The sequence below is a fragment of the Gracilinanus agilis genome, chromosome 2 (genome assembly GCF_016433145.1).
Source record: "Gracilinanus agilis isolate LMUSP501 chromosome 2, AgileGrace, whole genome shotgun sequence".
NCBI lineage: Eukaryota > Metazoa > Chordata > Mammalia > Didelphimorphia > Didelphidae > Gracilinanus > Gracilinanus agilis.
Window position 1 is genome coordinate 402,206,214 of NC_058131.1, and position 26,654 is coordinate 402,232,867.

General features: G+C 38.0%; 1 non-coding gene and 2 pseudogenes across 1 annotated transcript; 2 read left to right on the plus strand and 1 right to left on the minus strand.

Moving 5' to 3' along the window:
* Positions 1 to 876: 876 nt before the first annotated feature.
* Positions 877 to 26,654, minus strand: part of LOC123233856 — a 46,535-nt pseudogene continuing 20,757 nt past the window's right edge.
* Positions 2,849 to 2,976, plus strand: LOC123238472. Its single transcript, XR_006505635.1, has one exon. It is a non-coding gene; the product is annotated as a small nucleolar RNA SNORA70 (small nucleolar RNA).
* Positions 2,945 to 3,441, plus strand: LOC123235640 (annotated as a pseudogene).

The following is a 26,654-nucleotide window of genomic DNA, read 5'->3' on the forward strand; positions in this document are numbered from 1 at the left end:
ACTTCTAAAAAGAGATATCAGTACTATAAAAACAGTTTTTTGTATGTAGCAGAAACTTTTTATTAATTCCATAACTTACTGCTCTTATTGTGTCTCTATTTTCCCTGAAAATTATAAAGACAAAAAAAAAATTTGGCCAATTGTCCTAGAAGGAAGGAAGGAGGAAGAGGAGGAGGAGAAGAACAACAACAACAACAACAACGACAATAGGAAGAAGAAGAAATAATTGGAGGAGAATAGGATGACAAAATGGACATGGGAATTTTGTATAAACAATGTCCATCTTCCTTACCTGAAGAATTAATTCCCTTCAAAGCTCTTTGTTAATGAAACCAAATGAATAATTTATACAGCAAATTCACAGGTCATAAAACTGAAATCTTGAAATAAATTTTTTCTACTTCCCTAGATAAAGTTATAGCAAATCACTAGCAAAAGAACTGGAAAAACAAAATCCTTCCAAGAAAACATCTAATTATATCACATAAGGCTAATTTTTCAATTCCTTCATATCCTACACATTTCAAAATAATAAAAGCCAAATATCAGTCTGTCAAATTAATAAAGTAATGGTTGTGGATATGAATCATAGCTCTGAGGGAATGTAATTTTCAGGAGAATTTGAGAGAAATGAAGAAAATATGTTGTCTGGACATAGTCTTATGAAAATAAGTGTGAAAGGTATAAGTAAGACAAAAAATATGCAGTTCCCAATGACAGTAATATTGAAAACTGGAGTCTGAAACTATCAGCCCCATACAGATTTGCTTTGCAATCACATGGAATATGCCCTGAATATTTACCTACATGTTGTCATCACATAAATATGTGTAAAACAAAGATGATGGAAAATTCAATTGATAAATAAACCTTAAATTATGAATTCACCTTACAAGAAGGAGCAGAACCTGTCTCCGGGGGTGGACTTCTGTCCTCAGAAGAAAGACAGGAAGGGAGATTGGGACTGAAGGCCATGAGGTCGTTCTTTTCTACCCCATCTCCGGAGCAAACCCTCTGCCCTCGCTTCTGGGAATATGACCAACTATTCATTCCACTAGTGCATACTATTGTGGGCTTCCCAGGGCCGTAGACAGCCTGAGAGGGAGTGGAGCATTTTAGAGCCATATACAGCAACAAGCTTAGCACCAAGAGACTGGACACAGCACAGATGGCTATGATTAGATAGACATTCATGTCTCCCAAGACCTTCTCCTTCGACATGCCTGCCACCTCCGACTGGTGAGCTATCCCAGAAAAGGTCTTCACTGAGAATCCACTCTCGACTAAAGACAAGATCACTGTAGCTGTGGCAGACAGAAGAGGCTCCCCATGGTCTTTCACCAACAGCGTCCGTCTCGGTCCATCCGACTCCTCCAGTGCCCGAATCGTACTGATCTCTCCAGTGTACAGACCCACGCGAAAAGGGCTGCGACTTACGCCCACCTCTGGATGCAATTCGTAAGACAGCCATGCATTGTAACCCGAATCCGCATCCACAGCTCGGATCTTCGCCACCACATGACCTGCCGCTACCGACTGTGATACCAACTCCGTTACTGAGCTAATGCCAGCATGAGGCGTCAGCACCGCTGCCGCGTTGTCGTTCTCATCAAGCACGAACACCTGCATGCTCACATTGCTGCCCAGAGGAGGGAAGCCAGCGTCGCGGGCGCTCACCTGAAAATGCAGCAATTCCAGTTCCTCATGATCCAAGGGCAGCAGGGCGTACACTTTCCGGCTCTCCGAGTGCACAGACACATAACTCTACAGTAGACGTTCTCCCACTTGTCGGTCCACCAAGGAGTAAGACACTAAAGCGTTCTCCAGCGCATCCGTGTCCGATGCTAACACCGTGAAGATGTGACTTTCAGGTGGGTTATTCTCCTTCACAAATACAGTGTACTGGGGCTGCTCGAAGACTGGGGCATTGTCATTTACGTCGTCGTCGATTCCCACAGACAAGTTGGTCTTGGCCCAAAGGGCTGGTGTACCACCATCCCTCACAGTCACCACCAGCTCATAGGCAGGCACGCTCTCGCGGTCTAAAGGGTACTCCAGCACTAGTGAGTAGTAATTCCTGAAGGTGGACACCAGTGTAAAGGGCCCCTGGGGTGAAAGCGAGCAAGTCACTTGTCCGTTGGCACCTGAGTCACGGTCCGACACGCTAATGAGGGCAATAACTGTGCCTGGAGAGGCATCTTTTCGGATTGGCAGTGAGAGTGAGGTGAGGGATACCTCGGGGGCGTTGTCATTGATGTCCAGAACTTTCAATGAGACTTTACAGTGGCCAGACATTGATGGAATTCCCTTATCAGAAGCAATTACTTGAATGTCATATGATTTGGCTTCTTCATAATCCAATTGCCCCTTGATTCTAATTTCTCCCGTGCTAGCATCTATTTTGAACTTGTTCTGCACAGTTGAAGGAACATCTCTACTGAAAGAATAGATGACCTCTCTATTTGATCCTTCATCTGAGTCAGAAGAATTCAGTTTGATCACCAACGTTCCGTTTGCTGTATTCTCTAGTAATCGGACTTTATAAAGTGATTGGTCAAACACTGGTTCATTATCATTCACATCCAGCACCTTAATGAGCAAATGAACAGTGCCTGTGAGTTCAGGTTTGCCCCGTCTGTGGCAATTAATAATAAATTAACCTTTGATGTTTCCTCTCGGTCCAGAGATTTCCTGAGCACAAGGGACAGAGATTGACCCAGTTCCTCATTTGTCTGTACATCCAAAGAGAAATACTCATTCGGACTAAGCAGGACCAAGTACAGATCCCTGGATCACTTTATTAAAGACCTTCTTTCTACGTTTAAATAGCACCATTAAGAAATAATCTTTGATTAAGCCGACCAACCCTACGGCTCAGTGTGGGACTGGTGTGCAATGGTTGCAGACATGAATTCCCTGGTTGTGTTTGTACCTTGTTTTCTGTGCAGGGTATTCTAAGGGACCTCGGAAACACTTCCTAATCCTAAGCCTAACCCTTTCCTGTCTGGGCAGCTCAGCTAGCTCTAAGGAAGCACCTAGGCTTAGGGTTGGATCCTAATCCTCTCCCTCTTCCCAGGCTCCAGACTGGCATGCGGGGGGCCTTTGGGAAGCCCCAGGGCACCGTAGCCCGTGTTCACATTGGCCAGGTCATCATGTCCATTCGAACCAAGGTCCAGAACAAAGAGCATGTGATCGAAGCTCTGCGGAGGGCTAAGTTCAAGTTCCCTGGCCGCCAAAAGATCCACATCTCCAAGAAATGGGGCTTCACCAAGTTCAATGCCGATCAGTTTGAGGATATGATCTCCAAGAAGCGGCTCATTCCCTAACCGAGGCCCCTTGGACAAGTGGCGAGCCCTCCACTCCTGAGGGCTGGCCTGTGGCCACCGTCTGTATCTGTCAGCCTTTGTGCAGCCATAAATAAAGAGATAACTGTTTTCTGGTTAAAAAAAAATAATAATAATCTTTGGATTCAGTCATTCAAATTTAATTCTAATTAGCCATACTATCATCTAACTTTTCATCATTTCCCCAAGGATAAAACAAACAACCTTGTAAAATATTAAAAGAATTATTTCTGAAGCAATCCAAATTTCTACTTATTTAATGAAGCTGTAAAAAAAAGGCTTTAAAGATCTACTAGTACAAAAATATTTATAGCACCTCTGTTTGTGGTGACAAAGAATTGGAAATTGAGAGAATGTCCATCAATTGAGTTGAACAAATTGTGGTACATGTTAGTGATGGAATGCTATTGTACTATATGAAATGATAAGCAAGATGATTTCAGATAAACCTGGAAAGATCTTCAGGAACTAATGCAGAGTGAAATAAGCAGAACCGGAAGAACATTGTACACAGTAATGGCAATATTGGATGATGATCATCTATGAAAAGTTGACTACTCTGAGCAATGCAATGATCTGGGACAACCTGAAAGACTTATGACAGGGAATGCTATCCACCTCCAGAGAAAGAACTGTTGGAGTCAAATAGATGCAGATTTTATCTTTAGCATCATGTGTTTGTGGTTTTATTTTGGAGTTTTGGTTATGTATGAGTGTGCTCTTACAACAATGACCAATATGGAAATGCATTTTGCATGATAATAAAAATAAAAATTTTAAAAACAATGAGTTTTGATTAGTCTGAGATGACCAGTCCTCCACATGGCCATATTGGCTATTAGTGATTTCCACTTCCTTTTCCAAATATTTATTAACCAAGCAGTAAAGTCCTTGCTGGATGGTGGTTTTAGACCCCATTTTCCTCCTTTTTGAAAATTGAAACAACGTTTGCCTTTTTCTCATTCTATGGTATCTCTACTGTTTCACAAGAGTTTTCAAAGATCATTGATGACAACTGCATTTTCAACTCTTTTGGAACGCTGGTGTGTAATTCTGTGGGGTCCAGGACAGCTGTATTATCTCTTACTGTTTTTCTACTTACCTTAAGTTTCAAAACTCTACAGACTATTTTTGTTCCTTCCTTTCCAGATCACAGATAATTCTTATTTTCAGGGGAAACAAGCAAAATAATACTTGCGCAGCTATTCTATCTTTCTGCCAGCTATGATCACCATCTATTCCTCATGCAGCAGTGGTCTGAGCTCTTATTTAATTCTTTCATCTCCAGTAAAACTTTTTTTAAAATATGATGTGATTTGTATGTGGACCTTGCCACATTTTAAATGACTGAATAAATTAACGAAAATAAATAAATGAATGGAAAAAGCATCATTCACTTTGTGCAAACTTTTGTATTTTAGTGAAACTACAAATCACTGCTTTCAAGGAACTTGTATTTTAATAGAGAAGATGTAAAAATAAGAGGTTTCAGCTGCATAATAAATAGAAATACCCAATGGTCCTTATTGGTCTTGCTTTCACCTTCTATGTGTATAATTTTTTAAAAATCTAAGTTTATAGATGGATTTCCAGTGCACCTACATTTACCTTTGTAAATAACACTGGCCTTTTTTCTTCAACGGAATTTTTTCTGTCTTCAGAATTCCATTCTTAACAACTATCTATCCTTCTTGACCTGAATTCTCACATAGAATTTTATTAATTAAACACCATTTATCCTTTTCCCCTTTGAAAATCATTTCCCAAAAATCAGTGGTGTATGTCAGTATTTTCTTCCTTCTCTGTGTTAATTTGTAATGTGGAGTGGTTGCCAATATTTTCACCCCAGTAACCAGCTTCTGCTTGGTGATGAAAATCAGATCCACATCAATTTTAATATCATCTTATTAAGGATGAAATTATCTTTAAGGTAAGCCATTAAGGAGTTCCAGCATATATCAAGATAAGCGAAGTTTCCTTTCATTACAATGTCATCTTTTAGTGTCAGAATTGATATGTGTTCTTGATCTCTTCTTATCTACTCAGGTGATTGGTGGTAAATTTTATGCAAATATTTCTGTTTCTGCCTTTATTTTTCTTCACTCACAGTATGCTTCCTTCCCCTTTCTCTCATTCCTTTATTTCCTCATTTAAGTATATCTTCCTAAGATATAATGCTTTCCCACTCCTCTTTTACTTCTCTTGAATAAACTCTTACAGAGCCATAATGCAGTAATTAATTGCATTTTCTCAAGTCTCAGTAATTCCCATGAAATCAAATTTGCCTTTTTGCATGAGGTTCTCCAGTGAATTGGTTTGTTGCTCAGACTTTGTGACTTTGAGTATAGATATCTGGGATCAAAGGTTTTATTTTTGGAACATTTTCTTGGATTTTTGTCCCCTGAGAATTTTTGGGTCTCTCTATCTAGATTTTTTTCCTTCCTATGTAATTGTTACTCTCTATGGTGTCTAACATGATGGCTATTCAAGTCACATCCTTTTTAAGTTTAAATTTACTTTGCAATACTTCACTAAAGGAATTTTTAATCAGCTCTTGTTAGTTAGGTATATACCTGTCCAAGACCCTATCATTTTAATATTTTAAACTATGGTTTAAAAATCCAAATTTCATTATCAGACACCATGTTATTAAAACTTTCATTATGATATCTTTTTATTTTAAAATTGTTGAATTTATTAATTTATAATATTAAAACTATTTTTAAATTTATTTTTTTTCTTTCTGATCACATTTTTATTGCCAACCCCCCTTTTCCATTAAATTCTTCCTCCTAAGATTTAAAAAGAAACAGAAAAAAAAACAATTGGGCAATGTCAATCAATATTCTGACTATCTTTAATGGTATTTGCAATATTCCACACCTAAAGTTTCCCCCTGAAGGGTTGGTGGTGCATTTTTTCCCAGTTTTCCCCGGGGACAAGTATGTATGATCATTATTAGTATAAAGCCTTCAAGTTTGTTTTATTGCTGTTTATTACAATTTACATTATAATAATCCTTGTGCCTGTTTTTTTATTCGTTTTGCATTCGTCACTGAATCAGTTAATATAAATTTTCCCATTTTGGGGGGGAATTCTTAATTTTCAGTATTTCTTTAAAATTCATTCCTCTTATATAGTTCTATCCCTCAATCACCAACAGAACAATAACAAAAATATATGTAAAGGTTTTATAATCAGGGACAGAGCAGAAAACTAAAAAGAAAATAATCAAATGATTCACAAAGATGTGGAGTTGAGCAATTAAAGAAAGAAAATTCAATAAACGCACCAACTATTAGTAAGAGACAAAATTCAGTTAAAAAAATTGGAAAGAAGAAAAATACACCAGTCTACGTAGGCGAACCTTTAAGGAGTTCGAGTGCCTAGAGTGCAAATTCAAGTTGTCGGTGAGCCCTCGCATTATCAGAGAGAACAGAGGGAGAAAGTGCTTGCTTTGAGAGGCTGGACCGAGGGGTGGGGCATGCAAAAAATGTTCTTGGGTGCTCGGAAGAAGGTGAACAGAGCAGCTTCCCGAGTGTCGGCTCTGTGCGCATGCCATGTCTTTGCCAACGGGTACTAGGTGGTGTTAATAATCATAAAATAAGCCAGTGCCTTGGAAATTATAGTTTTCTATTAAGGAACAAGATGAAATAATCCGGATGGGGAAATAGCAAAATGGAGAGTATTTTGGGCTGTAATATGCAAAGACCAGAGTTCAAGTTCCATCTCTTTCAAATGCAAACGATGCGACCAGGCTATTCATTTACCCTCTCAATGCCCCTCCCTAAAACCCCAGACAATTCCTTGAAAATAAATCTGGTTGATAGAGGGAGTTTCCTCACCATTGTTCTCCTTAAATCAATGAAATTCCTACTCTGGTCAGAACAGCAACAATCCCCACAACTGCATCAGTCACAGAGAAATCATAGTTAAGGCTCCGGGGAATTTTTTTTTTCCAACAGGTAGAGCTATGTTCTAATCAATTGTTTGTTTGCTATTTAATCAAATATTATCTTTCTGAATGTCCACATCCTGAAAAAGAAACGTGGGTATAGAAATCCAGAAGAAAACATGATTTGTTACCTGTTGATATGGGTATGATTTGGGATTTTGGTTTTAAAAGACTTCTCTATTACAATAATGAATACTATGGAAATAGGTTTTGAGATAGCCAAGCCTAGGATCCGGAATCCGAATCCACAACCTAGCTCTTAGCAACCACGTGGCCTGTATTCTCCGTCTTTGGATCCAGCTGGATCATTGGACTGCTTCCTAACCTAACCCACCTGAGGCAGCAACACTGAAGAAGGTGGTCTTTCTCTTCGAGCACTAATGCCTGCCGACTCACATAGAAGTCCAAGAGAGTGAAGTCTGAGACCTAGGCGCTCACCTGGAACTTCAACTGCTTCAGCTCCTCTTGGTCCTGGGGCAGTAATGCGAACACTAACCTGTTCTCTAGGTATAGCCCCCTCAGGAGCCCCATCACCTAAGCGAGGAACTGACTTCAGGATCGTTCCTCACAAACACCAGGTACACAGGTCGAAAAAACCACACACAGGTTGAAGTTCATGTCTCCCGATGGCCCACCTTCCTTCGAGGTCTCAGTCTGAACGTTTTCGAGGTCCATGGGTCCCTTCAGAGCCAGAAGCTTGTAATTCCTGAATATAGAAACCCTAGCATGGGGTCAGACATGCTAATGAGGAAAATGACTGTTTCTGGCTGGGAATCCTCTGGGACTGGTAAAGATACTGCTGTCAAGTCCATTTCAGAGGGGATGTTATTAATGGCTAACATTAAAGAAAATTTTGTGCACCAACTATCAATTTCACTGTCAAAGGAATTTCATATACTTGTGGCTTCAGTATCTAAGCTGATCAACTCTAATTTCTCTCTTTTTCAAGTGCAATAAGAAAATATCTTTTACCTGAATTGGTATAACGTTATCAAAATTATACATGACTTATTTATTAATTCCTTCCTTTAAATCAGAAGTCTTTGATCTTATTACTAAAGTTCTGTTCACTTTATTATCTATAAATTAACCTAATTTTCCAAGGTTCAAACTGGGAGGCATTGTCATTCACACCAGAAGAGAGAGCTTCACTGTGTTCTTGAGCTTGAACTGTCAGGAAAGAAAGGAAAACAAAAGCCTCAAGAAACTTCTTTAACACCAAATCGACTAATTAATTTACTTCCACACTGCGAATTCCCAGTCACAAGTGGCCAGAGTTGGACTCGAATCCAAGAAGGATTCCGACCCTGCCCATGATATATATTGATTAGGCAACTCTAGGCTAGTCACTTTACTTCCTGAAGACTAAATTGTTGAGAAAGTTTCAACCTGCACTAGGAGAGGGAGTTTAATCACTCAGGTATTCCTTTTGTTATTAAATCATAGGTCCGTTTTCTTCTCAATATTTGGCACAAATAGCCAGGAAGAAAATGTGATCAACACCAAGCTATGATTTTTTTCCAGCACAGGTATTCAATGAGCCTCCTAAAGGAAATCGAAAGTCTGACAGAATGGAATTTACAATCAACAGCTTTATTTCTGTTGCAGAGAATACGAATGATTGTCATTAACTTCCTTAATTTCCACTTTTAAATGGAATATCTATAGAGGCTTGTCCGGGATCGCCTCCAAGCGGATGCTACAAATTGGGTAGCTCTACCAGGCTGCATCCAGCCATGCGGCACTTCACGTTCATCTGCGAATTCACAAACGAAATGTCCTCTGCGAGTCTCCCCTGAATATCACCTGGAACAGCCATTACACAAGATCCTCAACTTCCAGACCCAATTCCTACACTACTTCCCATGAACATACTATGTTTTGCTTTTTCTGGCATAGAACAATGAACCTGGCTGCTCGTTACCTCCCACCCAGGTTGTGCGTTGCAGAAATCAAAGTAACAGCTGCCTCTCTAGAAATCCTCCATTTCACAAGCTTCATGGATCCAGATATTTGAATCAATAGCTTTAGATAGGGTCCTTAATCCTTTGAAGAGACCTGTAGTCATAATCTATTAACTATGGCTCTATAATAGATTTGGAATCTATACCTAGGCGGCTATCTGATTGTGGAAGCTCAGCAGTCAAAATTGCATTATCCTCTAAGTTATCAGCGACCCCAAGTGATTTAAGGTGTAAATTTTCATCTTATCTAAAAACATGATTTTCTTCTTATTCATTGTCTTTTATTTTCTAGATTTGAGCATTATTGCCATGAATCAAAATGACCTCCACAAAATACTTTTTTTCTAATCATTTTCAATATTTTATTTTTTCATTATTTCAGAATTTTATTATTTTATTATTTCAGAAATTAAATCGGAAAAAAACTAAAAAGTTTTCATATTATCTTCTCCTTTAAAGAAAATTAAGGAAACTGAAGTTTTTCATTTTATTTTTATGTTCTAATGATCAAATCTAATGATTTAATGATCAGATGAATGTTTTCCAAACTCTAACTTCTACATCATCTTTATTATTTGTTGTACTGGACTGTAAAAAATATATTTATGTATATACCCTTACAAGCAAATTAAATATCGCCTACATTGCAATTACATTGCTTACATTGCATGGTCCCATGGTAATTTAGATTTCACTGGGTAGAAAAAAATTGAGAAAAATTTTGTCTATTCTTTTTGTAGTTTATTATTTTTGTTTTTCAAGGAACAAATATTTTTTAAATTAATCTGTCCTTTCTTTATCCTTTTCCCAAATTAGTAATTATTTTTTAAACTGAAAAACAAAATTTACAATACTCTCATGTTAACTATGTATGGAAAATATCTCTTTCTATATTCCAAGTTCATTACCTATCTATTAGAAGATAAGTGATTGTTTCTTATTCACTTCTTTTATGATTTATCATTGGTTTATGGTTTATCACTGAATTAATCACAGCTCTCAAGTTTTTCAAAACTGTTTTCTCTACAATATTGTTATTGCTAACAACATAAGTTAGTTGTTTTCCTAATTCTGACTTTGTTCTTTATCAGTTAGTCTTTCCGTTTCCAACTGAAATTATCACTTCTATACTTTCTTATGGTTTAATATTACATTACATTCATATACTATAATTTGTTTATCCATTCCCCAATGTAAGTCCCTTTGGTTCCAATTTTTTATTACAATGAAAAGTTGCTATAAACGGTTTTGTACTTACACATCCTTTCCCTTTTTTTTTTTCATTCTCTTTGGGGTTTAGGTCTACTTATGCTATAGGGTATAGGTGGATCAAAAGGTACACACTTTGATAATTTCCTGGATGTAGTTCAAAATTGCTGATGACTAGACCAGTTCACATCTCTACTAACAGTGTGCTTGTTTTCCCACAATCTCCTCATCATTTATCATTTTTCTCTTTTGTTATCCTTGCCAGGATTATAGATATGAAATGCATCCTCAGAGTTGCTTTAATTTACATTTCTGTAATTATTAATGATTTTTAGCTTTTGGGGTATGGTTGTTGATTTTTTATTTCTTTTTTTGGAAAATTTCCTGTTTATATCTTCTCTACTGGGACTCTTAAATCTGAATTAGTTCCCTATATATCTTGAAAATGAAACCTTTATCAGAAAATTTTGTTGCAAATTTTTCCCCAGTTACCTATTTCTCTTCTAAATTGTATTACATTAGATTTGTGCAAAATTTTATGTTTTATGTAATTAAAATTATATTGTGATCTTTTCTCCCTTTCACTTGTTTCATGAATACTTCTGTTCTCATTGATTCTGGTTACTTCTTCCTTGTTTCTTTAATTTATTTATTATTTGCCCTCTCATATCTAGTGTATGTATTCATTTGCAATTTATGTAGATAGAAAGTATGTTGTGATTAAATGAATCTAAATTCTACTAAACTTTTTCTTACATAGTGAGCCATTCTCCCAGGAACTAGGAATCTTTGGGCTTATCAGACTATGCTATTATATTTGTTTAATTCTGCATTTTGATATTTAATATTTTACACTGATAAATTACACTGACCATTTCATAATTGGTAGTACATTAATTCAGTTCGAGATCTGGTATTGGTAGACTCCATCTTCCACTTTTATTGATTATTATCTATGAGATTCTTGACATTTTGTTTCTCCATATAAATGTCATCATTAGGATAAATGGGTGTTCCAGGAGAACTAGTATCTCTGGTGTGAGGGTATTATAAGTCCTTTTCAGGACTACTCTTCCACTTTTAGTGTCTAACTTTCACCCAACTATTACCTGTGACTCCAAGAAGTTCTAGTATGCACAACAGCCATGTCACAGTTAAACCATTTGACCAGATTGACTAAACCAGGTTGAGGGTAACTGGTGAGCCACAAAACTATTGGTAAGTTAGTGGGGTGTCTACCTTGAACATGTGAAGACTTACACCAGTGGAATGGGGAGACAAGAACAATTTGTTATAATGGTCATGAAAGCAACTGAAGTAGGAGCTATGAAACACCTATACCTTGGTCATGAAAGACATCAAGATCATCTACTGCATCCTGGCCTATCCTGACTTTTGTCTTGCCACTGAACTTGGATGACTCTGAAAGAGAGAATGAGACTGATGATTTTGAGCAATTGTCTCACTTAAATCCAATTCACATACAAGTCAATACATCACACCATAATTTTAATTGGTCCTCTTCAAAAATAAAAAACAAACCATATCAATAAATATCATCATTATTTTTATAGGCCAATATTATATTCTTTGGGGAATTTTATTGTTAGAGGAATGAATAAGTAAATTAATTTGGGTAGCATTATCACTTTTTTTATATTGGAGTGACCTAGCCTGGTCTTATCCAATTCTTCCTTCCCTAACATATTGTACAGTGTTCTATACAATAAAGTACTTAAAAAATGTTTATTGTTGTTTTAGCAGAATATCTTTCCCTAAAATTAATATGCTGGGCCTTCAATACATATATCCACACCTCTTCCACATAAAAGAAAAAAATGTTCCTTTTATCTTAGTAATGCATATAAATACATATATAATGTTATCTATATGGCCTTGAGCAAGTCATTTCACTTCATCTGGCCTCCATTTCCTCATCTATAAAATGAAGGATTGAACTAGATAAGCTCTAAGTTTTCTTACAAGTCTAAATCTATTACCAATAAACTTACTGCTGTGTAATAGAATCAAGTTCTTATCCCTGAGTATCCTGAGTCATTCAGAGTTCCTATTTGTACTAATTTTAAAACATGGTTTAGAGTTTAGACATTTAGACATCAGACATGCAGTTTAGACATTAGACAAAATTCAGACATTTTTGTCTGTAAGGACAGAATTGCAAGAGTGAAGCCTCTCAGAATGTTCAGGAAGAGAGAGGAGGGACAGCACAACAGTTGAGCCTGGGGGAGCAAAGGATTGTGGGAGAGAACTTTGGGGGTCTTTGTGCTAGGATCTCTGAGGGAGAGGGAGGGATTTTCCTGGAGACAGTTGGACAGCTCAAAACCTGTGTTGAACATGATTTAACCTGACACCATCAAGGAAGAGTTCCAGGACACACCAGGACCTCAGAAGTCAAAGCCCCCCAACCCCCAGAGGCCTCAGGACAACCAAGAAGAGACACAGGCTGTCTGCCTTGCAAACATGAGACCCCTGATTTCAATACCTATCTGTATTAGCTTAGGGATAAGGTATAGGGAAGGGAAGGTAAATTCCCGGTCTTGTGTTTGGCTCTACCAGAGGAAGAAGAACCTTAATTGGAATTTAGTTCAGGGATCCCCTTAATACCACTGCCCTTCCCCAATCCTACAATATTGATACCAACAATAATAAACTTTGAAAAGCAAACAGATAAAGAGCTTCTTGAGAAAAAGATATAGAGGGAATGGAAGGAGTGGGAAGAGCTGGCAGCTTGGGGCTTGGCTCCATTGATTAAGCCCCACTGCTGTGCTGCCTTGACCTGGCAAGGTGGTCTGACTAAAAGAGGGATTCTTTAGGCTGGTAATCCTGGCATCTTTATCCCCAAAAAGAAACCCCTATCAGGCTATTGTCACTTGCTCATCTCTGTAGACACACCCCTTTATTGTTATGATTAAAAATTAAATTTTTTAATTTAATAATTTTATATTTAATTATTTAATTTAAATAAAAAATTTAAATAAAAAAATTAAAAATGATAATAATAGAAATTAGTATTTTAATTAAAGCCATGCTGATAGGGATAAAATCATTAGACCACGTGCCTGTAAGAATTCACATTGCCTCAGCCATTTTTACCTTCCGTATCGCCCGCTCAGGTAGCTAAGAGAGTGACTTCCTCCTCACCCAGGAGACTTATCCCCTCTCTTACATCATCATACTTCCTGTTTGCCATGAAGAATCATGGGAAATGTAGTTTCAAAGTCCCCACGTGTCCATAGGAAATATATAACATACTTTTAAATGGCATCTTCCCAATTCCAAATATACAATACAGAGATACCCCACATCCTCTCAGTAAGAAGGATAGGAGAGTGGCCCAGACAGATTCCATCTTTCAAGTCTGTCATCCACCTAACATCCTTGGGCACCTCTCCAAACATATCCATCTTACATGTTTAAATTCAATAGTTATCGCATCCTTTTGATCTGCAAGTAACCACTTAATCTGTAAACATTAAACATCAGTGAACATGAGATAAGGTTCAATATCTTACGAACTGAATGGTGGCATCTCATTGATGGCATCATTTCTTACATTTCATATGAGGATGATGTTTAAAATATTTCCATTCTGCACTAGAATCACCCTATAATCAACTGAGAATGATAATTTAAAAGTTAAATTCTAAGTGTTCTTAGAAGAATAAGTAGAAATCAAATAAATTGTAAATGTCATTCAACTTAGTAGAACTATGCTTTTTTTGCATTAAACATTTTTTTGGTTGAAGTAATTAACACAAGCCTAATTTTGTCACCCCTTGCTCAATAAACTCTAGTGGTCCCCTATTATCTCAAAGATCAGTATAAAATCCTTAATTTTGAATTTAAAGCTTCAAATCACCTGGCTCCTTCCTAATTTTCCACTCTCCTTCACTTACTCCACTACATGCTGTTGTGAGGAAGTTTACTAAATTATTATTTAGGAGACCTAGCAGGCAGGGCTGGAGAATTCTAAATGGAATGGGGAAGCAGAAAGTGTGGCCTCTCTCTCTCTGAGATGGACTCCATGGTGGTTGGGACAAGTTGTAACTGATCCTGGGAGACCTCAGAGGAAGTGGAGTTCGCACCCGGATTTCCTGATATTCAGAAGGAAGACTGTCATCTACTTGTAGGAGATTTTTGGTAGAGACTATTAATCCCAACCTGAGTTGCAGGTTAACTTGGGCTGGGTTAGCTCCCAGATCTACCCACCTGGAGTACAGATAGTGGTCCTGGAAGAGCTGCAACATCACTGGAGTGTGTCAGGACTCTGCTGTGAGGATACCCACTTCAGTCCTGCTATTCTTTGGGCCCTATCTTGCTTTCGTTCAGTGTAGATAAGTCCCTCCCCTGACCCTGTGGTTTTCCAATAGTCTGGAAGTATAGAAACCCCTATTCCCATCCTTTAGACCATAGTTCCTTTAATTAAATTTGTTTACAAGCCCTGTTGTTATTTGCTTGCTGGTTTTCACAGACCCCTTGTCTAGGTGGGGCAGGGTAACAGTTAGGGCCTGTCACTCCTGTCAACAGTCATTTCCCTTAACAGCTAAACCCAGTTTCCCTAACTTGTTTGGTCCCACCTATTGTCCATTCCTGTCTCCTACTCACCCTTCTGAACCCATATATAATATTTAAGTTAACTCCCCTATTTTTCCCCATAAGAATGCAATCTAGCTATTGGGACACCTAATATTTTTTTAACATTATGTTCCATCTCTGTCTTATTTCCTTTGCCTGAAATGCCCTACCTCTTCACCTCTATCTCTTGCCATCTCTGGCTTCCTTCAAGAGCAGTTCAAACATTACCTTCTACAGAAGGCATTTCTAGTCCAATTACCACCACTTAGTGAATAATATTTATTGACTACAATTTAGGGTGATTTGTTCTTTTATGTTTTTAAGTTCAGTTCTGTGGTATGGTAAGGACTTATACAAAATGCAAATTACTAGTTAACCCTTTGATACCTTTGCCTGTACAATTCTATGGACCTGACTTTCTAGACATATGTGGAAAAATCAAGTTTAATATTTACCATATTCAAAACATAGTGTTCTATTACAAATATCACATTAAAATAAAATGGACCCTTACTTTAAATTGATCAAATTCCTTAAATTAAGGTGAATCATTTGAGGTAGTCCAGTCTTACAGGAAAATAACTATAAATTCAATGGTATGGTCTATGTAAAACTGAACCAAGTATCATGAACTTGACAAATATTTGACTTGTAGAGATTATGATTAAATAGTCAAATGGAAAAAATAAGTCATCCCCCTCATTAACCAACTAGTTAACCAATTAAATCAGGTCTTAGCTAATCTTTATTTAAAGCGAGCAAGTGTGACACATAGATGTTTTAAATTTTAATTGTACCTCTTATAGTGCCTGTGTAACAGAATAAATCAGGTTGTTTTATCTTGGGAGGAAAGATTTTATTTTATTTTTTTCACATGGCCAAGTGAGAGGAGATTTTAATCCAAGTCTCTTTTGCCTCTCAGTCTGGCATGCATTCTATTATACCACACTGCTGCTCTATTGACTAAGTGCTGAATGGATATTATAAAGATTTTATTTTTTATATTTATTTTTTTCTTGTTACATTTTGAGTTCCAAGCCATTTCCTTCCCCACACTACAGAAGGCCAACTTTTGATCCAGATACAATATATTCTTTCATATGCCAATTCTTTCTCTGGAGGTGGAGAGCAACTTCCTTTATAAATCCTTTGTAGTTTATTTGAATATTTATATAACAGAATATTTAGTCATTCACAGTTACTCTTCAAACGATATTGTACTTCCTGAATACAATGTTCTCTTGGTTCTGTTAGTTTAGCTCTTTATTTCATGCAAGTCTTTACATGGTTTTCTAAAGTCCAACTTGCTCATCATTTCTTCCAGTACAGTAGCATTCTGACAATCATATTCCACAACTTATTTCGCCTTTTCCCAATTGATGGGCATCCCCCCAGTTTCTAGTTTTTGCTACCAAAAAGAGAGCTACTATACATATTTTAGGACATATAAGTTCTTTTCCTTGTTCCTATAAGGATGATATTAGAAAATAAGTCTTGTTATATTAGTTTAGAGATAAGTAGAGACGCTGGCTTGGGAAAGAATTGGAGTTTCAAACAGTGCTGAGAGAGTGTCAGTTTCAAGTCTAACGTCTTTTTCTGTAACAGTTACTCTCTCTGGGAGTGGCAGTTGGTCTCTGGAATTGGCAGAGTAACTCACAGAAACTCTCTCTGAGGGCTTGGAGGAGGTAACATCTTTGCCTCTCTCTATCTCTCACTGTCTGAGGTAAAGATCTGAAGGTGCTTAGTGTTCTCCTTTTCCAACGTTATTGCTGTTTTTAATAGATTGTTTCAACTCTGAGAAGACCAAAAAAAGACCTGGTCTTTGGTTTGGACTCTGAGTCTGCTAAAGCTCAGAGTCCCAACTTGATTCTTGTTGAGACTCAACCAGTTAGTCTTTGTTATTTTTATAACTTGGAGGCGAAGTTAAGAATTTTAAGGTTAATAGTGTTAGTTTATTTAAAACAATAAAAATTTGGGTTAGTCAGATCAGGAAGGATGAGTATAGCCTGTGCATAGTTTTAGGAAGTGTTTGAGGCCAGATTTGAACCCAGGTCCTCCCAACTCTAGGTCTGGCACTCAAACACTTCCTAGTTGTGTAACACTGAGCAAGTTACTTAACCCTGACTGCCTAATCCTTGCCCTTTTAGAGTTGTTACTAAGACAGAAAGTAAGGGTTTTTTGTTTTTTGGTTTTTTTAATAAGAATTAATATTCAGGAACTATCAAACTATCCTTGCTTTGGCTAGGATTCATGTTTGAATTTGAATTCATGTCTAGAATAATATTTACAATTATAATCTTTCTCCATTTTATTAAAAAATATTTCAGTTAATTACCAATGGATTTGTATTCTAAACACATTGCCAATCAAGCCACTAACCTAAAAATAAATAAATGAACATGAATCTTTCCCTTTAAAAAGGTCAGGTGTTCTGTCTCTCTGTCTCTGTCTCTATATAATTTCCCTTTAGTGTTATTTGAATCATGAGACTTGATAATGAAGAATTTCTTTGATTTACAACCTCAAGATCCCCAGATTTTATTGCCACAGTGCCAAAAAATAAACAAATTTGACTTCATTTTCACTGAATGTACCAGTTTAAATGAGGTTGATATAGTTTCAAAATGTTTTGCTAGTGGTTGTACTCCTACCTTCCCTCCAGATAAAGGTGATATTTACCATTTCAATTATGACTACAATCCCCCAAATTTCTTCTGAATATTTCATTCTATTGACAGGAAAGCTTATAAACTAAGGTGCTGGCCTTTACCCAGTAACCTATACCTCCATTAAACTCCTGTAACATTTACTGCATTTAATAACTCAATTGGCATTTAATGTAGGCATCTCTCCAAAAAAATTTATGTTCTTCCTGTGCAGAGACCAAATCTTGGTTCTTTAAATATTCTGTTTAATCTCACAATACCTGGAACAGTGATCTATACAATTTTGTTGAAGAAAAGTTCCCTAAAGCTGAAACAAGATATTGTGGTTTCAAGGGCCTTCAAGATCAAGATTAAACAGGTCTTTGTTGGTCTCCATCTAGCTATAAGCTGTTATGGTCTTCAACTACTTCAGAAATTGCTTGAACTTAGTATCAGTATATGACTTCCCACTGTTACTAGAGTAAGGAGGGAACATCTATGTAAAAGACTAGGAAATGAGGGATCTCTGCTTTGGGGTTTTTTTGTTTTTTTTTTTTTTTAGGAAATACATTTCTGTGTGTTAGACAAGAATTATGCACAAGAGGAATTGTTCTCTAAAAAGGAAAGGAGATTTGTTTTTAAATAGAGAAAGATCTTTGGCCCATTGTGTGTGTGTGTGTGTGTGTGTGTGTCCCATTGTAAAGTTATGAGCAAGAGTACTAGTTGCTATGGTCAGTTTTGAGGAAGACACATAAGATGTCCCCTCAAATCTCAATCTATTCGCTTCTTTTTGCTTCTCTGATATCAATTAAAAATTGCCCTTTCATAGAAGGAAAGTTCTGATCCATAATGGCATTTATGCAAATTTTCCAAATGCTGTAATATGGGGTTGTCTGTAAATCAATTCAATCTTTCCCCGGTTCTCCTTGATATTAGTGCCTTTTCCCATATTACTTCCTATTTATTATATACATATCTTGTGTATTCATAGCTGTTTGCACTGTTTCTTCCATTAATCTGAGATATCCTTGGGGGCAGGGATTGTTTTTGCCTTTCATTTTATCCTAGTGTTCGGCACAGGGCCTAGCACACAAGAGGCTTAATGTTTTCTGACGATTTAATGTTTGTTGACTGGCTGTTAATGATAGACAAACAGGTTTTGATTCATTGATTTCCTAGTCTCTTCAACCTGGAAGAGATGGAGAGACTCTGTCTCCAATCTAGGGGCCGAACAGCTACCAATTGTTAATTCCCAGCCCTCCTCTGCCAATCCCCACTTTCCGAAAGCCTATTTTTCCAGTTTCCTCCGCACTCACAGAGCTTCACGCTCTGCGCTTCCTCCCTTTACCGCCTCCCGCCCCCCCAACCTCCCCAACCCCTCACCCCCCGGGAGTTCTCGTGCGAGAAACTTTTAGTCACTCAAAGAAGGAAGAGGGTTGAGCTGTGGATAAAATCACAGAAAACGAGATTTCCTGGGCATTCTTTAAGTCTGATTCCTCTTCCAGTTTAAAAAGGTCCTAACGGAGGTTGCTCCCAGGATCCCTCCGCATCCTGTCCTTTCTAAGCCCTTGGCGCAGAGATGCCAAAGGGTAGGTTCGTTCTCCTAGGCTGATGCCCATCAGGAACCGTAGGACTCTAAGGCCCATAACTCTAGATATCCAGAGGAAAGCCTAGAGGTAACAACAAACTATAGGTATGTTTTAACGACACTTCCGCGTATAACGACACTTCTACGCGTAACGACTGCTCTGGGAAGATGGAGCACAATTACTTCCGGGTCTCCGCCCTCTTCCCAGAGAGCTTTTTACTCTTTGTTTTGCTCTGACTGTCCATGAAAGAAAAACCGCGAGAATGGGAGTTCTCGTCCCACTTCCGCTTCTGGTTGGTCCGCGATGATCTTATGAGATTCTGTTCGATGTGGAAGCAGTGTTAGTTAATTTTTTTTTAATCGACCCCAACATTTAACCTTAATACTTTGGATAGCCAAATTGGATTGAATAGCCAGAATTGGAATTCAAACCAAAAATCCTCTGCCTCAAAATCTCGTGATCTTTCTATCTTACCATGCTTACCTAATTCTAAATCACCCTACACTATCTTTTCTTTGGGGGATTCTTTTTAAAACTTTAACTTTCAGAATTTCGTTTAACCAATAAAAGAGCCAAAGGCAAAATGAGAGAGGAGCAAACCAGGTAGGCTTGTTCTTAAGCCCTCTTCTGATTATTAGTGTGTGATCCAAGCACTAGGTACTTCAGACAGCTCTGTATTGTTTACTATGTCCCTGGTTGCCTCAGAGATCATTTGAAACATAATTCATTCAAATTGTATAGGATGAGATCTACATTAAACAACGGGCCAAACCATTTTGTAAGACAAAAGAACTGTGCTCAAAGCACTGAACAACCTCTATTACAGAAGATGGATGATGAAGCATGCTATCCTCCTGAAAGAGGTGATGATAATAACAATGGTATTTGCATAATGTGTTAAGGTTTGAAAAACACTTTGCATATATTATTTGATGTACTCAAGATATAAATTGAGATATATAATTTTTAAACATGGGCAATGCAAGCCATTTGTTTTACATAGTTTTAACGATTTTGCTACATAGGTTTTGTGGGAGATGGTTTTCTCAATGAAGGGAGAAGAGAGAAAATCGATTTTTGCTATTTTTTTTAAAAGCTAAATTTTAAATAAAACAAGCAAAAACAACTACCAAGACATAAAAGGCCAGATTCAGAACAGGAAGGTCATCTAATCCAATCAGCTAAGTTTAAAAATAAGGAAACTGAGGACTAGAAAGATTGTCCTATCCTCAAATTCAGGGGCAGACTTAGAATTCAAACCAAAATCCTCTGCCACAAAATCGAATGGTCTTTCTATCTCATGATGCTGCTATAAATGGAAATATTTATTGAGAGCTATTAATATACAAGGTACTGGCTTCTCTCTATCTTTACAATCCTGACCACGCAATCTGACTCTTGGTTTAAACAGTAACAGATTTATTATAGAGGATTAATTTGGATAAGGTAAGGTCTGAGGGCTAGAGGATTCCCTATCACTAATAATTCCTACTTTTCCCATACCACTGACCCTGCAAAGGGTCATTTTGGTCCCCAACAGAGTTGGGGCTACTCTAACTCCCTTTCTATCTCAAATCTCGGCCCTATCTTGCTACCCTAGGCTAAGCCCACACAAATTATAGTCTTTGGTGAAAGCCAGAGATAGATGTTAAGTCAGGAACTGGTGCCTGGTGTGACCTAGTCACTCAGGTGTTGGCAAAGCCCACCAAGGTAACTCAGAAGTCCAGGTCACTGACGCTTCTCTTGAGATGTCACTAGATGTTATTTCAGTGTCTGGGATCAAAGAGGTATATCTGGAACTGGTAGGTTTCCCGCAGGATCAGGATAAAGATCAGTAGTAGGAGAGAGCTTAGTTCAGGAGCTATTTACTTCTCCAGAGTTCACACTTTCTCCCAGATGACAGTTACCCACTTCAGAATCCCACCCCAGGATACTGAGATCTTCCTCTGTACTTTCTGGCTTCCTACATTCCATCAAGCTTCTGTGTCTCCACTTTGGTCCATTACCTTCTTCCCAAATGCCTTCCTATCAGAAGGAAAGAAGGAAGAAAAGAAAGTAGAGTCTGCAAACTATAGACCAGTGAATTTGAGTTCAACATCTGGGGAAAAAATTCTATATATTTTTAAACTTGGTGTGTGAATATCTAAACTGGAAGAAATGATTTTTAAAGGCCAGAATGTCTCCATCAAGAACTGTTCATGCCAAACTAATCTTATATTCTTTTTTGACAAAATTACTGAAGAAAATGCTGTACACGCAATTTATTCAAATTTCAGCAAAGCATTTGAGAAACTTTTTATAAAAAAGAAAGTTGTGGTCTAAATAATTAATTTGGAGCTAGATTCATACATGATAGATAACTCCATTTTAACTTAAAGGAAGATTATTAATAGAGTCCACTAGAAATCTATCCTTGACCCTTTCCTCTCTAATTTTTTTCATTGACTTGAATAAAGATGTAGATAGTATTCATTTGCAGCTAATACTAAGCTGAAAAGGATGATTAACATAAAAGATTGTCAGAACTCAAAAAGATTTCACATTCTAGAATGATGGTTCAAACTGAAAAAGATGAAAAAATAGAGATAAATGTCACATTCTACCCTTTATTTTAAAAAATGTCACAAGTACAAGATGGGAGATATGTAGCTAGAAAGTAGTTTAGAAGGTTTTAATGGACTTTAGGTTCAAAATGAGTCAATAGTATGAAATAGCAGCCATAAAAGCTAATACGCTATTAAGCTGCATCAGAAAAAGTAGTGTCTAGAACACAGGCAGTGATACAGACTACATCTGTAATGTGAATATAGGTATATTTAAGAGGGTTTGATGTTATGAAAGAATGACAGATCTGGGTGTGAATGTCTGTCAACTCCCCTCTCAATACACTACTTTTACTACAGACAACAGATATTGGAGGTTTCTCTGGAATGGTGGATGTTCAGAGAACAGGAACCAGCCTTGAATGCTAAAGGGAAGGCTTTCCTATTTGGAGAGGTGGATGGTAACACTGGTTGATCAAGCACGGATCCTCTCCCTAGAGAAACCTCTCCACGGTCAATGTTGGCACCGCAGGGGTCTCGATCAAAATGGAGTCTGAGCAAAGGAGATACTCAAATCTCTTTCCCCTCTTTGCCTCGTGTAATTTTTCCTTGATCTGACTATAAATTGGTTTATTTTGTAGATGAACAAGGTAGCTGGAGAAGGGAGAGGATAGAGGAATCAAGGGGAGATAGGTTTGAGAGGAGAGGCAACCCTATTTGGGGGTTTCTTGTTTTCTTCACCTGAGCCAAGGTGGCTCTGCTCCAACTTGTCTCCTCTTCTTATCTAATTAAAGTCTCTTTCCTGCCTTAACCAGTGGCAACTGTCCTTCTTGGGAAGGTCAAGGGATGGAAAGGATCTTCAGAGTGACCCCCTGAAGTTAAGGGATCAGCCCCTTCTCGGCAGCTCTAGTTGTTTGTTCTTCCTCTAATGGAGGCTCTCCAACTACGGGAACCTTCTTTCTCTTCTGGGCAAGGGAAAATGGAGGCAAGGCTTTTCCACAGGTGGGAATTTAGAGCTCCAGGACTTTGCTCCACACTAGACAGAGTTCAGAGGGCAAAGACCTTCAGTTAACTTTTCTCACAAACTTCTCCTCTCACTCCAACTGTCACTGCCCCTCCCTTCACATTCCAACCACTGTCTGCTCCTTCTCAGTGGGCAGAAAAGCCAAAAGCTTGTTTCAGTTTTCCTTTCCACAGTAATATTGTGTCACATTTTAGGAAGGATATAAACAAGCTGAAAAGCTTGGAGAGCAATGATTACAATGTTGCAGGGACTCAAGATCATGACATGTGTTTTTCAATGATACAAAAGAAAGGATATTTTGAGAAATCTAAGAATCCCAGTAGTGACAGTTAGAAGGAAGGGAGCTTGGTAACAAAAGAATCACAGCTAGGTTCAATTGAAAGTGAGAGGAACCAAGACAGATAAAGAAAGAGGCAGGAGACTTAATTTTAAATCTTTAAAACCTCAGAATTGCTTTCTGTGGCTTTGGATAAGTCTATTCAATTTCTTGCCCTACCTCTAGCCAGTTCTCACTACCTGGCCCATTGTTCCTTGTGATTCATAAGAGCCACCTGCCTACCTAGTAAAAAGCCCTGTTTTTTCTGTTTACTTCATTTAGAGTCTAAATTAATAATGGTTTAGTAAGAGATAACTACACAATCAACTTTTTCTTTGTCCCCATCAACACCATCAGATCTTTATCAGGTATTAGACTTAACCATCACCACTTCTCTGTCAAATCATTCCTTTCACAGATCTTCTGGAATTCTACTGATTTGTTTACAAGTTTCCTTTCATGCTTGATTTGCTCTACATTGTTATGAGTAATTTATGGGGTAGGATAGAAATTTAGGATAGGTAGCAGGCATGCTAAGGGCAAAATCTTGGCTGCCAGTCATGGGCATTTTATAGAATGCAGGTGAAGAAGAGAAGAGAAAGTGAACTGTCAGGGCTGGAAAAAGAAGGTTTTGGAGCTATTGTCCAGCCAGCGGTGACTCTACAAGCTGTGGATCTTTGGGATGTGGGAGAAGATTGGAGACATCTATCAAGGCAAACCTAGGTAGAGGGAAGAGCCTGCATCTGGTGGACAGCTTGCAGATAGCCTTCCCTCCCTAGTGTTCATTGGATTATTGGCTGAGCAAGGATTTGGTTCCTGTATCCTGAAGTCATCAAAGGGTGTCAGTTAAGGACAGGGTATATAAAAGGAGGTCCTTTAACCCCTGGGAACTTCACTTCTCTGACTCACCTGTAGGGTTTTGTGTCCCCAGGGTGGTTTTGGGAGTTTCTGTTAGGCAGGTAGGAACTATTCATTTATTAGCCAAATATTCAATACTTTCTTGGCATAGATAACATCCTTACATACCAGCTAGTGAGAAACAGCTACAACCAAGAACAACTGCAACTGACCCAGGGGCTTTCCAGCCTCTGGGCTCAGCAACAAGCAACGGAGTTGGGATTTGCCCTCAAGGCTGTCTCATTGCTCAGTTCCTAGAGAACATCAACTTGTCCTCCAGGATTAATCTACATCAAAAATTTAGGCAAGGTCTTAGGGTTTTCTTTGTCCACCTACCTACCCTTTCCTTCCCACAGTTATTTACAAATAAATCCTAGTTAGCCTTGAGCCTAAACAGTCTTGGAGTCTTGCTTACCTTAGCATCAACCATACTTTAATAGCAGTCAGATCCACTTTACAACTTAGTGGGAGAAAGCCTTTCTAAGCCACTTTAACCATTTCAATTTGAGATTTCAGGAAGTTTCAGTCAGCTTCCTGGAAACATTTTTAACTGTCTTGGCTGGATTGGTTCCAAGCCCTGGGCCTATTAGCAGAGAATCTTGGGCTTAAAGGGGACTTGACCTAGCTGCTGTGAGAGGTTATCTAACTCTCATACAGCCTTTGTTTGGGATTCTCTTCCTTTCATATTCCATCATCAACATCTGCCTAGGCCCCTTGGCTGCTCTATAGAACCCACATTACAGCTATATTAGAGAAAGGAGCAGAACCAGGAGAACATTGTACACAGAGACTGATACACTGTGATAAAATCAAATGTAATGGATTTCTGTACTAGCAGCAATGCAATGACCCAGGACAACTCTGAGGGATTTATGGAAAAGAATGCTACCCACATTCAGAGGAAGAACTACAGGAGTGGAAACACAGAAGAAAAACAACTGCTTGAACATATGGGTGGATGTGGACATAATTTGGGAAGTAAACTCTAAATAACCACCCTAGTACAACTATCAATGATATGGAAATAGGCCTTGATTGATGACACATGAAGAACAGAAATGTGCGTCAGCTGGTGGGGGGGCTTGGGGGGGACAGAGTAAGAACATGAATCATGTAACCATGGAAAAAAAAGTTTTTCTAAAAAATAAAATTTTTAAAAATAAAAAAAAAACAATACCTACCAGAGGCTATTACTATTTTTCTAATCTCTTCTTCACACCTCAAAATACCCTGATACCAGACTCAAACTTTTCTCAAAATATTTGAGAGCTGGAAGGGACTTCAGAAGCTATCTGGCCCCATATACACAAAAGGAATCCCTACTGTACTGTACCCACCAAATGACCATAAAGATTCTTCTTGAAGATTTCATAGATCAGGGAATTAACTACCACTTTAGAGTGCCCATTCCAACTTTGGACAGCTCTGATTATTAGTCAGTAAGCATTTATTAAGTACCTTCTATATGTGAAATAATGTGCTAAGTGCTTGGGATATAACAAAAAGGCGAAAGACAGTCCCTGACCTTAAGAAGTTAAAATATACTGGGAGTAGAGGGGAGGGGAGAAAACATACAAAAGGAACCAGAAAAGTAGATGGCCAAAAAGCAGGTGGCAGAAAAACAGAGAAAGAACATAGTCTGAGTAAGGGCATCATAGAGAATTACAGGAATGCAGATAGGTGTCAAATGAAGAGATAGCTAACTTCATCTCCCTCCTTAAATGGAGGCTCTGGAAGGAAAGTTCTTCACAATTCTATCAGAGGGAGGGAGAAGATCCAAGGGTAGCAGGGTACTGACAAAGTGAGTTCCAGCGCTAAAGTGATCTTGCTGGATAAAAAGGGACTTGATGGAAAAGGACTTGATGGAAAAGTAGAGAGGAGTGCAGCAGATTAGGAAACTAAGAGGAAAATTTTCCTGACATCAGGCATAAATTTGCTCCTATAACTTCCATGCAGTGCTCCCAGTTTTGCCCTGTTGTACCAAACAGAATAAGTCTAATCTCTCTCCAAATGACAATCCTTTATATACTTAAAGACACCTGGTATGTTCCCCTGGGGTCTTCTCTTCTACTTAATAAGCAAATCTCTTTGAATCTTCACATTCTTGGATGTACTTCTCTGAACCCTATCCAAGCTAATCATTACTTTTCTTAAACTACAGTGCCCCAAAATGAAAATAATACTCTAAATGAAGATGAAGTCTGATGAGGGCAGAATATAATAGGATTGTCACCTCCTTATCCTGGAAATTATTCCCCTCTTAAAATCCCAACAACACATTAACATTTTTTTGGCTGCTACAAGACTGATGACACATATGGAACTCTCAGAAAGTCAACAATTCCAGGCCTTTTCTTAGAACAACTTCAGTTTTAATATGGAAATATGTTTGCATGATTTGACATATATAATGAGTATCACATTGCTTGATTTCTCAATGAGTTGGGGAGGAGCTAGAACTAGAGAAAGAGATAAATTTTTTTTTAATATTTTTTTTAACATTTATTAATATTCATTTTTAACATGGTTACATGATTCATGCTCCCCTTTCCCCTTCAACCCCCCCCCCCCC